The sequence below is a fragment of the Thalassophryne amazonica genome, chromosome 11, assembly GCF_902500255.1.
Source record: "Thalassophryne amazonica chromosome 11, fThaAma1.1, whole genome shotgun sequence".
In the NCBI taxonomy this organism is placed as follows: Eukaryota; Metazoa; Chordata; class Actinopteri; order Batrachoidiformes; family Batrachoididae; genus Thalassophryne; species Thalassophryne amazonica.
In genome coordinates this window covers 101,899,783-101,910,778 of record NC_047113.1, presented here as the reverse complement: position 1 = coordinate 101,910,778, position 10,996 = coordinate 101,899,783, and positions in this window count along the sequence as shown.

Genomic DNA, 10,996 nt, shown 5'->3' with positions numbered 1-10,996 from the left:
AGGGTGAATGCTTTAGTTTAGTCTCTAAATGATTACAAAGGGAGGAATATTGGAACAAAGAACTAGCCAAAATTTATCCATTTGGGCTTAATGACAATGTCAAAAAACTAGGTAATGTTTCTAAAAAAAGATATGGAAAATATTGTCATATGGACATATTTTAACAAAAAACAACATAAGTTCACAAAACGATCAGGTAAGTGCAATAGACAACATGCAACTACAAAGATAGATTTAAAACTTAGATTAAAATAGCTTATTAACAATTACAATTGACCTGGGTTAGTACATGAACTTATCACAATTTTTTTCGGTTCTACAACAAAAACTTGGCATCCTAATAGCTTTAGCTAATATTATACTTTCAGAACAAAAATTACATAATTATATTCCACTTGTCATAAAGGATTTAGCCAACTTTAGGTTAGGTTAACAAAAAATGAAAAAAAAAAAACTACAATAACAAAATTCCTTTTCACAACAAAGGCATTAAAATGATCAAACTATCACAGATTCTACATAGCGAACCAATCCAAAAAAAAAAAAAAACTATACCAAATTTCATCAGTGATAAAACCCCCATTATTAGCTATTCATATACTGATGCTGAATCTCAATTCTACCCTTCGGTCCTTCCCCTTACCCCTTCTCCTCTGTTTTTCGCGGGCATGAGAGACAGAGGGGTGTCTCAATTCTCTTTTTGGAGCGAGGTGGAGGGGTAGGTGGAGAGCTACAAATCCCTCCGTTTGGAGTGAATGTGGATGCACACTCCATTTGGAGGGGTAGGAGGAGCTTACTCCTTTCTCAGTAAAAACAAACATGGCACCGAAAGAGCCGCACAAATGAAGTGGCTTTCATTACAAATTACGCTGTTTAGACAGTTATAACTTGCCAAAAAACTTTACAGGCAGTTGTCTATGACAGCAACATGTATGCTGCTGGATGCATGTTCCGTATATTGTCGTTCTGAGGAATATCGTAACTTCGCTCGTGCACTGAGGCGTTATAATGCACATACACACAAACGCTACGAAAAGACACTTTTATATCTGACAATGGAGAAAATCATAATAAAGGATAAGCACATAATTTGTATGTTCATAAATCTTAATAATAATGATCCCTGTTGTTGGATTTCAAGGTCTGTAATGTGTGTTGGGAAGATGTCGTAGCACGGACCCACAACAGGGGGCGCAAATGAACGGACAATGAGTAAGCCAAAAGGTAACAATTTAATGTTGTGATAATACACAACGAAATGTACAGTAATTTGCACAGTCAATAAACACCAGGTGACGTGTGGGCAGACTCGAAGATAGAAGACCCCCGACGAGAGAGAAGCCGCGTCCCACACGGCTTCCACCACCAACGGCCTGAAGAACACCGGAGCCGCCAAGTCCCGAGTCCCCAGGTGGCCTCTGTCTTCGGCTGTCGACCCTGGTACTGCTGGCAGAAAGCAGAGATATGATGTGTGAGTGTGAGTCCGCACACTCAGTAATCCACAGTCCAAACACAGTTAGGAGGGAGCACCTCCACCTCCAAATCACACACACTCGTGCAGCTCCTGGTCAACCACTTATCTGAGATGGGGTGTGAGGCGAAGCCGTCGCTGTCACACCAAACGCCAATCCTCCAGATAAGGCAACACTCCAGGAAAATGGCTGCAATAGAAGTTCAGGTTATTACACACACAGTGTCAGTCAGCAGAGAAATTACCTTGGTACTGGTAGTCAATTTCTCGGCGAGGAGGTGGAGTTGCAGTCCGGCTTTTATGGTGGTGATGATGATGAACGAGTGACAGCTGGTGCAGGGGATAAATGACAGCTGTCACTTCTTCTAGGTCTGGCGCCCTCTTGTGCTTGGAGCCCGCACTCCAAGCAGGGCGCCCTCTGGTGGTGGTGGGGCAGCAGTACCTCCTCTTCAGCGGCCCACACAACAACGTGTGTGTATTTTGTAAACAAACAGGAGCCCTGAACACACTCGTCTCCTAATAAGCTTTCAGGCAGAAAATGAGGAGAAGTTTCATCAATAAGTTGGAAAATATATACACACACACATTATGTAACACATAACCTGACGTCCTAATAGACTGCTATTATTTGTCAAGGAAATTTCTAAAGGAAATAGGGATGGATGCAAAAATATGGGAGAATTTGAAAAAGAAATATAAGGTTAACAGAACTAGATGCAGCCCAAAACATACATACAGGTGCTGGTCATATAATTAGAATATCATGAAAAATTTTATTTACTTCAGTAATTCCATTCAAAAAGTGAAACTTGTATACATTCATTGCACACAGACTGATATATTTCAAGTGTTTATTTATTTTAACTACTAATTAATTAATTAATTAATTACTGATCAATCAATTAATGATTAATCAGACAATATTAATTATTACTATTGTTGAATGATAATTATAACTATTATTAACATTAATTACTAATTAATTATTAATACTATTAATTATTGTTATAAATTACAAATTAATTTCATTAATTAACATGACATGATTGCGATGGGTCAAAGAAATCTGTGAATTTTTCTATTTCTTTGCATTTACGCAGAAAGGCGAGAAGATAAAAAGAGCAAACAGGCTACTGCAACAAGTTGCATTTCGGTTGCCATGTTAACAAACAGTGAAGATGGCAGTTTGACACGGGCAGTTTTTTTTTCTCCTAAGGCGGAGGGGTGTCTCAATTCATAGGGCTAGAGGCATACCCCTTCGCCTTACCTCTTGTTTTAAAGGGGTAGGGGTAGGGGTAGGGGTAGGGCCAAGGGGAAGGGGCACAAAAGAGAATTGAGATTGGGGGTAAATCTATAGGTGGTAAAATTTTTAATTTCAAAGAAAGCATAAAAAATTTAGACTTTGAATTAGGTATGACAAACCTTAGCTGTGATTGTGACTCATCTAATTTCAAATATGAGCCAACAGAACATATACATAATAACCAGTAATCTCAGAATAATTGAGAACAGGACGTTTAGAAAATTACTTAGTAAAGGACCATCATTTAGAGAACAAAATAATATTAACTGGTACACAAACCTCATAATAGTTAAAAAAGCCATTAAGGATGACAAAAAATGTTGGGATAAAAAAGAAGTAGAAGTAGTAGAAGTAGATACTAGAACAATGGACGAATGGGAAGGTTGAGTATTAGAAACAGTTCAAATTAAGATAGACAGACTTAGGAAAAAAGGAAAAATCCCAAATAACTTTCAAAGACATTTTGTTTTAGTACCAGCAGATAAAGTCAGCAACAATATCCTAATAGTTTGCAAAAAAATATTACTTAGATGTAGTTTTAAAGGAACTCAACACTAGTGATGGGACTAACCCACAAACATATATGTCTTATAATAGTCACACAGAAGATATTGTTACAAAACACCAAGAATTTATGACTAAATATAACATTAAAATTACTAACGATATGAAACAATTACCATCCATCTACTGGCTTCCAAAAATACATAAGAATCCAATAGGTAGTAGATATATAGCGGCCTCTAATGCATGTACTACTAAACCATTATCCCAACTACTAACCTCTAGCCTTAAATTAGTTACAAAGCATTTCAAACAATACTGCGAAGGCATAGCTCGTAACACTGGAGTTAGTTGTTTTTGGATTATCGATAATGCTACAGAGGTTTTAAATAAACTATAAAAGTTAAACAAAACTAAAGTAGCTACACATTTTGATAGTTTTTATTTTTGCACCCTGTATACTAACATCCGACTATGACCAACTTATATATAGTATCAGTGAACTAGTCAGGGAAGCTTTTAGAATTAGAGGTTCTAAATATATCTTTATTAGAAATGATAGCACAGCATATTGGTCTAACACTATATCAACACGTTATCATAATATAACTTAGGAAAATATGATTGGGCATATAGAATTCCTTGCAGACAATATCTATATAGTGGTTGGCAACATAATTTTCAAACAAACAATAGGGATACCTATGGGAACAAATTGTGCTCCACTTTTAGCTAACCTTTTCCTTTTTTTATTATAAATATAAATTTATAAAAGATAAACTTAAAACTAATAGCAAGTCAGCAAAAACCTTCCATTACATTGATGACCTACTTACTTTAAATAACCCTAATTTTGAGAATGAAATTAAAAATATCTATCCATCAGAATTAGAACTAAAAAAGAATACAGGAAACAATAAAAAAAAAAACCCTCATACTTATATATAGAGTTGAGCATTATAGATAGTTTAGAACAGCTGTTTTTGACAAACAGGATGATTTTAACTTTCATATTGTAAAATTTCCTTGTATGAGTAGTAACATACAGAGTAAACCTACATGAGGTGTTTACACCTCTCATTTAGTCAGAATTTGTTGCATCTGTGATAATTACCAAAGTTTTTCCACTAGACACCATAAACTTACTAGTAGATTAGTTAAACAAGGGTTTCTGTATAACAAATTGGTTCTTCAGTTCAAAAGATTTTTAATAGACATCAAGAAATAATATCTAAGTTTGAGGTTCCCATTAAAAAACATATAGAAGATGGAATTTCTTCTACCTAGATTAGTTAACCATAACCTAACAAATAGGGTAAACTTTAGATCAAACTTATAACATATTATATCTGAGCCTTTGTTTATATAGTTATACTGCTACAATTATAGCTTGGCGTATTAGCTATTAATTATCTAATAACCTGCCTCACCCTCATTTTATATATATATATGCCAGTTTAATGTTTAACGCTTTAAGTGGTTACTGGGATGATCAGCTGTAATTACATGTGTTCCCACACGAGGACGAAGCTACTGAATACTGTGTTGGTAATATGATCAGGAAAAGAAGAAACAGTAAGATGTGTAATGCTGGCAGCTGCAGGTTTGGTGATTAAAACGGCTGCCGTTTTTCTCTTTTCTGCAAATATATGTACTTACGTATGTCTCCATATACATTTCTACACTTCCGTGTTCTAGACTTCGGTGTTGGAAGTCTCACAGGACAAGTTGTGACATGCCCAGCTGTTACACAATTTCTCGGATACTCACTCGACTGAAAAGCCACCGAAAGCCGCCTGAATCTTCCGAATGGTTTCCAACACGGACGTGCTTTTTGTTGTGCTCCATTGCGGCTCCGTCCCGATGCACGAATTCCTCCGCACATCTGTCATTACAAAATCTCCTGTAACAGTGGAATGTGCCGCAAAAATGCTGATGTACACCTCTTCTGCAATTTCTCTGGTAGTCAGGCGACGTCCCGGATCAACACAGCCTTCACTTTGGAAATGATCTGGTCGTTTCAGCCTGTCGATGGCTGCTCAGAGCGCGACGCACCCTCCGCCGTTGTGGGCCGTCTTTAATCCAGTTGTAATGCTCCTTAATCTGTGTGACGCCCAGCGTATCCTCACCGCAAGCTGTCTGAATCTTCTGAATGGTTTCCACCTGGCTGTCTCTCACAGTTTCTGGAAAAATTTGATTCAGCGCTGCTCCAATCGCTCAGCCATTTCCCTGACAATGAAAATCCGACGAGGGGGGTGCTCACTCAAAGCCTGCCCACAGGCGAATGACGCAACCGACAGGTGTGAAAAAACTCATGCATGCGCACGAAGGTTCAAGCTTGGCTGATGCAAGCGCACATGATTCAAATCCATATAGTTTTTGAAAAAAATAAAAAGGTCGGATAGTTTTCTAACAGACCTCGTATATTTAATTTTACTACTAGTCTACAAACTAAATTACCTATACTACAATCTTCTCCTGTGATGTCTTATCCTTCTTATGGCTTATTATTTATTATATTATATACCTTTTTCTTGAGCCACTTGGGTGGGTAGGGAGAGTTCCCATGGGATAAAAAAGCTTTTCAACCTACCATCCCTGGTTCTCAAGACCAGGCACCTAAGTGGCTCTACTCTACTCTTTTCTACTCTCCTATTTTACTCTTCCTTTTTGGATATTTAGATATACCTTTATATACTAGAATAGTTCCACCTTAGAATTGGAATATAATATATAACATATACCTTACTAAATTTTCATACATCATACATCGTGCGTCATCACGTGCGTTACCTGTGCTGCTCCACAGCCTGTCTAGTGGATTTTTATTTTATTTTTGCACCGTTGTCGTGCGTTCGCTGTTGCCGTGCGTTACTTGTGCTGCTTCATGGCCTGTCTGGTGCCTTAACTAAAGCACTCCTTCTGCTGAATCACCTCTAAATGATTTACACATTATTCACTTTGCGTGTTTTTAGGAATCCACTAGGTTGCGTAGCTACTAGCTTTTAGCCGATTTAGCATGGCGGCTTCTCCTGTCTCTCTCGCACTTTTCTGCTCTGGTTGTGAAATGTTTAGCTGTTCCTCGGCCTCCTTTAGCAGTAACGGTACTTGTAATAAGTGCAGCTTATTCGTAGCTTTGGAGGCCAGGCTGGGCGAATTGGAGACTCGGCTCCGCACCGTGGAAAATTCTACAGCTAACCAGGCCCCTGTAGTCGGTGCGGACCAAGGTGGCTTAGCCACCGTTAGTTCCCCCCTGGCGGATCCCGGGCAGTCGGGAAAGCAGGCCGACTGGGTGACTGTGAGGAGGAAGCGTAGCCCTAAACAGAAGCCCCGTGTACACCGTCAACCCGTGCACATCTCTAACCGTTTTTCCCCACTCGACGATACACTCGCCGAGGATCAAACTCTGGTTATTGGCGACTCTGTTTTGAGAAATGTGAAGTTAGCGACACCAGCAACCATTGTCAATTGTCTTCCGGGGGCCAGAGCAGGCGACATTGAAGGAAATTTGAAATTGCTGGCTAAGGCTAAGCGTAAATTTGGTAAGATTGTAATTCACGTCGGCAGTAATGACACTCGGTTACGCCAATCGGAGGTCACTAAAATTAACATTAAATCGGTGTGTAACTTTGCAAAAACAATGTCGGACTCTGTTGTTTTCTCTGGGCCCCTCCCCAATCAGACCGGGAGTGACATGTTTAGCCGCATGTTCTCCTTGAATTGCTGGCTGTCTGAGTGGTGTCCAAAAAATGAGGTGGGCTTCATTGATAATTGGCAAAGCTTCTGGGGAAAACCTGGTCTTGTTAGGAGAGACGGCATCCATCCCACTTTAGATGGAGCAGCTCTCATTTCTAGAAATCTGGCCAATTTTCTTGGATCCTCCAAACTGTGACTGTCTAGCGTTGGGACCAGGAGGCAGAGCTGTGGTCTTATACACCTCTCTGCAGCTTCTCTCCCCCTGCCATCCCCTCATTACCCCATCCCCGTAGAGACGGTGCCTGCTTCCAGACCACCAATAACCAGCAAAAATCTATTTAAGCAAAAAAATTCAAAAAGAAAAAATAATATAGCACCTTCAACTGCACCACAGACTAAAACAGTTAAATGTGGTCTATTAAACATTAGGTCTCTCTCTTCTAAGTCCCTGTTGGTAAATGATATAATAATTGATCAACGTATTGATTTATTCTGCCTAACAGAAACCTGGTTACAGCAGGATGAATATGTTAGTTTAAATGAGTCAACACCCCCGAGTCACACTAACTGTCAGAATGCTCGTAGTACGGGCCGGGGCGGAGGATTAGCAGCAATCTTCCATTCCAGCTTATTAATTAATCAAAAACCTAGACAGAGCTTTAATTCATTTGAAAGCTTGTCTCTTAGTCTTTTCCATCCAAATTGGAAGTCCCAAGGGCCAATTTTATTTGTTATTATCTATCGTCCACCTGGTCGTTACTGTGAGTTTCTCTGTGAATTTTCAGACCGTCTGTCTGACTTAGTGCTTAGCTCAGATAAGATACTTATAGTGGGCGATTTTAACATCCACACAGATGCTGAGAATGACAGCCTCAACACTGCATTTAATCTATTATTAGACTCTATTGGCTTTGCTCAAAAAGTAAATGAGTCCACCCACCACTTTAATCATATCTTAGATCTTGTTTTGACTTATGGTATGGAAATAGAAGACTTAACAGTATTCCCTGAAAACTCCCTTCTGTCTGATCATTTTTTAATAACATTTACATTTACCCTGATGGACTACCCTGCAGTGGGGAATAAGTTTCATTACACTAGAAGTCTTTCAGAAAGCGCTGTAACTAGGTTTAAGGATATGATTCCTTCTTTATGTTCTCTATTGTCATATACCAACACAGAGCAGAGTAGCTACCTAAACTCTGTAAGGGAGTTAGAGTATCTCGTCAATAGTTTTACATCCTCATTGAAGACAACTTTGGATGCTGTAGCTCCTCTGAAAAAGAGAGCTTTAAATCAGAAGTGTCTGACTCCGTGGTATAACTCACAAACTCGTAGCTTAAAGCAGATAAACCGTAAGTTGGAGAGGAAATGGCGTCTCACTAATTTAGAAGATCTTCACTTAGCCTGGAAAAAGAGTTTGTTGCTCTATAAAAAAGCCCTCCGTAAAGCTAGGACATCTTTCTACTCATCACTAATTGAAGAAAATAAGAACAACCCCAGGTTTCTTTTCAGCACTGTAGCCAGGCTGACAAAGAGTCAGAGCTCTATTGAGCTGAGTATTCCATTAACTTTAACTAGTAATGACTTCATGACTTTCTTTGCTAACAAAATTTTGACTATTAGAGAAAAAATTACTCATAACCATCCCAAAGATGTATCGTTATCTTTGGCTGCTTTCAGTGATGCCGGTATTTGGTTAGACTGTTTCTCTCCGATTGTTCTGTCTGAGTTATTTTCATTAGTTACTTCATCCAAACCATCAACATGTTTATTAGACCCCATTCCTGCCAAGCTGCTCAAGGAAGTCCTACCATTATTTAATGCTTCAATCTTAAATATGATCAACTTATCTTTGTTAGTTGGCTATGTACCACAGGCTTTTAAGGTGGCAGTAATTAAACCATTACTTAAAAAGCCATCACTTGACCCAGCTATTTTAGCTAATTATAGGCCAATCTCCAACCTTCCTTTTCTCTCAAAGATTCTTGAGAGGGTAGTTGTAAAACAGCTAACTGATCACCTGCAGAGGAATGGTCTATTTGAAGAGGTTCAGTCAGGTTTTAGAATTCATCATAGTACAGAAACAGCATTAGTGAAGGTTACAAATTATCTTCTTATGGCTTCGGACAGTGGACTTATCTCTGCTTGTTCTGTTGGACCTCAGCGCTGCTTTTGATACTGTTGACCATAACATTTTATTACAGAGATTAGAGCATGTCATAGGTATTAAAGGCACTGCGCTGCGGTGGTTTGAATCATATTTGTCTAATAGATTACAGTTTGTTCATGTAAATGGGGAATCTTCTTCACAGACTAAAGTTAATTATGGAGTTCCACAAGGTTCTGTGCTAGGACCAATTTTGTTCACTTTATACATGCTTCCCTTAGGCAGTATTATTAGACGGTATTGCTTAAATTTTCATTGTTACGCAGATGATACCCAGCTTTATCTATCCATGAAGCCAGAGGACACACACCAATTAGCTAAACTGCAGGATTGTCTTACAGACATAAAGACATGGATGACCTCTAATTTCCTGCTTTTAAACTCAGATAAAACTGAAGTTATTGTACTTGGCCCCACAAATCTTAGAAGCATGGTGTCTAACCAGATCTTTACTCTGGATGGCATTTCCCTGACCTCTAGTAATACTGTGAGAAATCTTGGAGTCATTTTTGATCAGGATATGTCATTCAAAGCGCATATTAAACTAATATGTAGGACTGCCTTTTTGCATTTACGCAATATCTCTAAAATCAGAAAGGTCTTGTCTCAGAGTGATGCTGAAAAACTAATTCATGCATTTATTTCCTCTAGGCTGGACTATTGTAATTCTTTATTATCAGGTTGTCCTAAAAGTTCCCTAAAAAGCCTTCAGTTGATTCAAAATGCTGCAGCTAGAGTACTGACGGGGACTAGCAGGAGAGAGCATATCTCACCCGTTTTGGCCTCTCTTCATTGGCTTCCTGTTAATTCTAGAATAGAATTTAAAATTCTTCTTCTTACTTATAAGGTTTTGAATAATCAGGTCCCATCTTATCTCAGGGACCTCGTAGTACCATATCACCCTAATAGAGCGCTTCGCTCTCAGACTGCAGGCTTACTTGTAGTTCCTAGGGTTTGTAAGAGTAGAATGGGAGGCAGAGCCTTCAGCTTTCAGGCTCCTCTCCTGTGGAACCAGCTCCCAATTCAGATCAGGGAGACAGATACCCTCTCTACTTTTAAGATTAGGCTTAAAACTTTCCTTTTCACTAAGGCTTATAGTTAGGGCTGGATCGGGTGACCCTGGACTATCCCTTGGTTATGCTGCTTTAGACGTAGACTGTGGGGGGGTTCCCATGATGCACTGTTTCTTTCTCTTTTTGCTCTGTATGCATCACTCCGCATTTAATCATTAGTGATCGATCTCTGCCCCCCTCCACAGCATGTCTTTTTCCTGGTTCTTTCCCTCAGCCCCAACCAGTCTCAGCAGAAGACTGCCCCTCCCTGAGCCTGGTTCTGCTGGAGGTTTCTTCCTGTTAAGAGGGAGTTTTTCCTTCCCACTGTTGCCAAGTGCTTGCTCACAGGGGGTCGTTTTGACCGTTGGGGTTTTTCATGATTGTTGTATGGCCTTGCCTTACAATATAAAGCGCCTTGGGGCAACTGTTTGTTGTGATTTGGCGCTATATAAAAAAAAAAGTTGAAAGTTGAGTTGATACAGACAAAATGAGGAACCTTGGGGTAATTTTTGATCCCACGTTGTCTTTTGACCTCCACATCAGGGATGTTAGTAGGACTGCTTTTTTCCATTTGTGAAATATAGCAAGGATCCGCCCCATCCTGTCTATGGTTGATGCTGATACCCTGATTCATGCTTTTGTTTCTTCTAGATTCAATTATTGTAATGTTCTATTTTCAGGGTTACCGCAGTCCAGCATTAGGGGTCTTCAGCTGGTTCAGAATGTTCCCGCCAGATTTTTGACATGTAGCAGAAGGTCTGAACATATGACACCCATTTTGGCATCTTTGTACTGCCTTC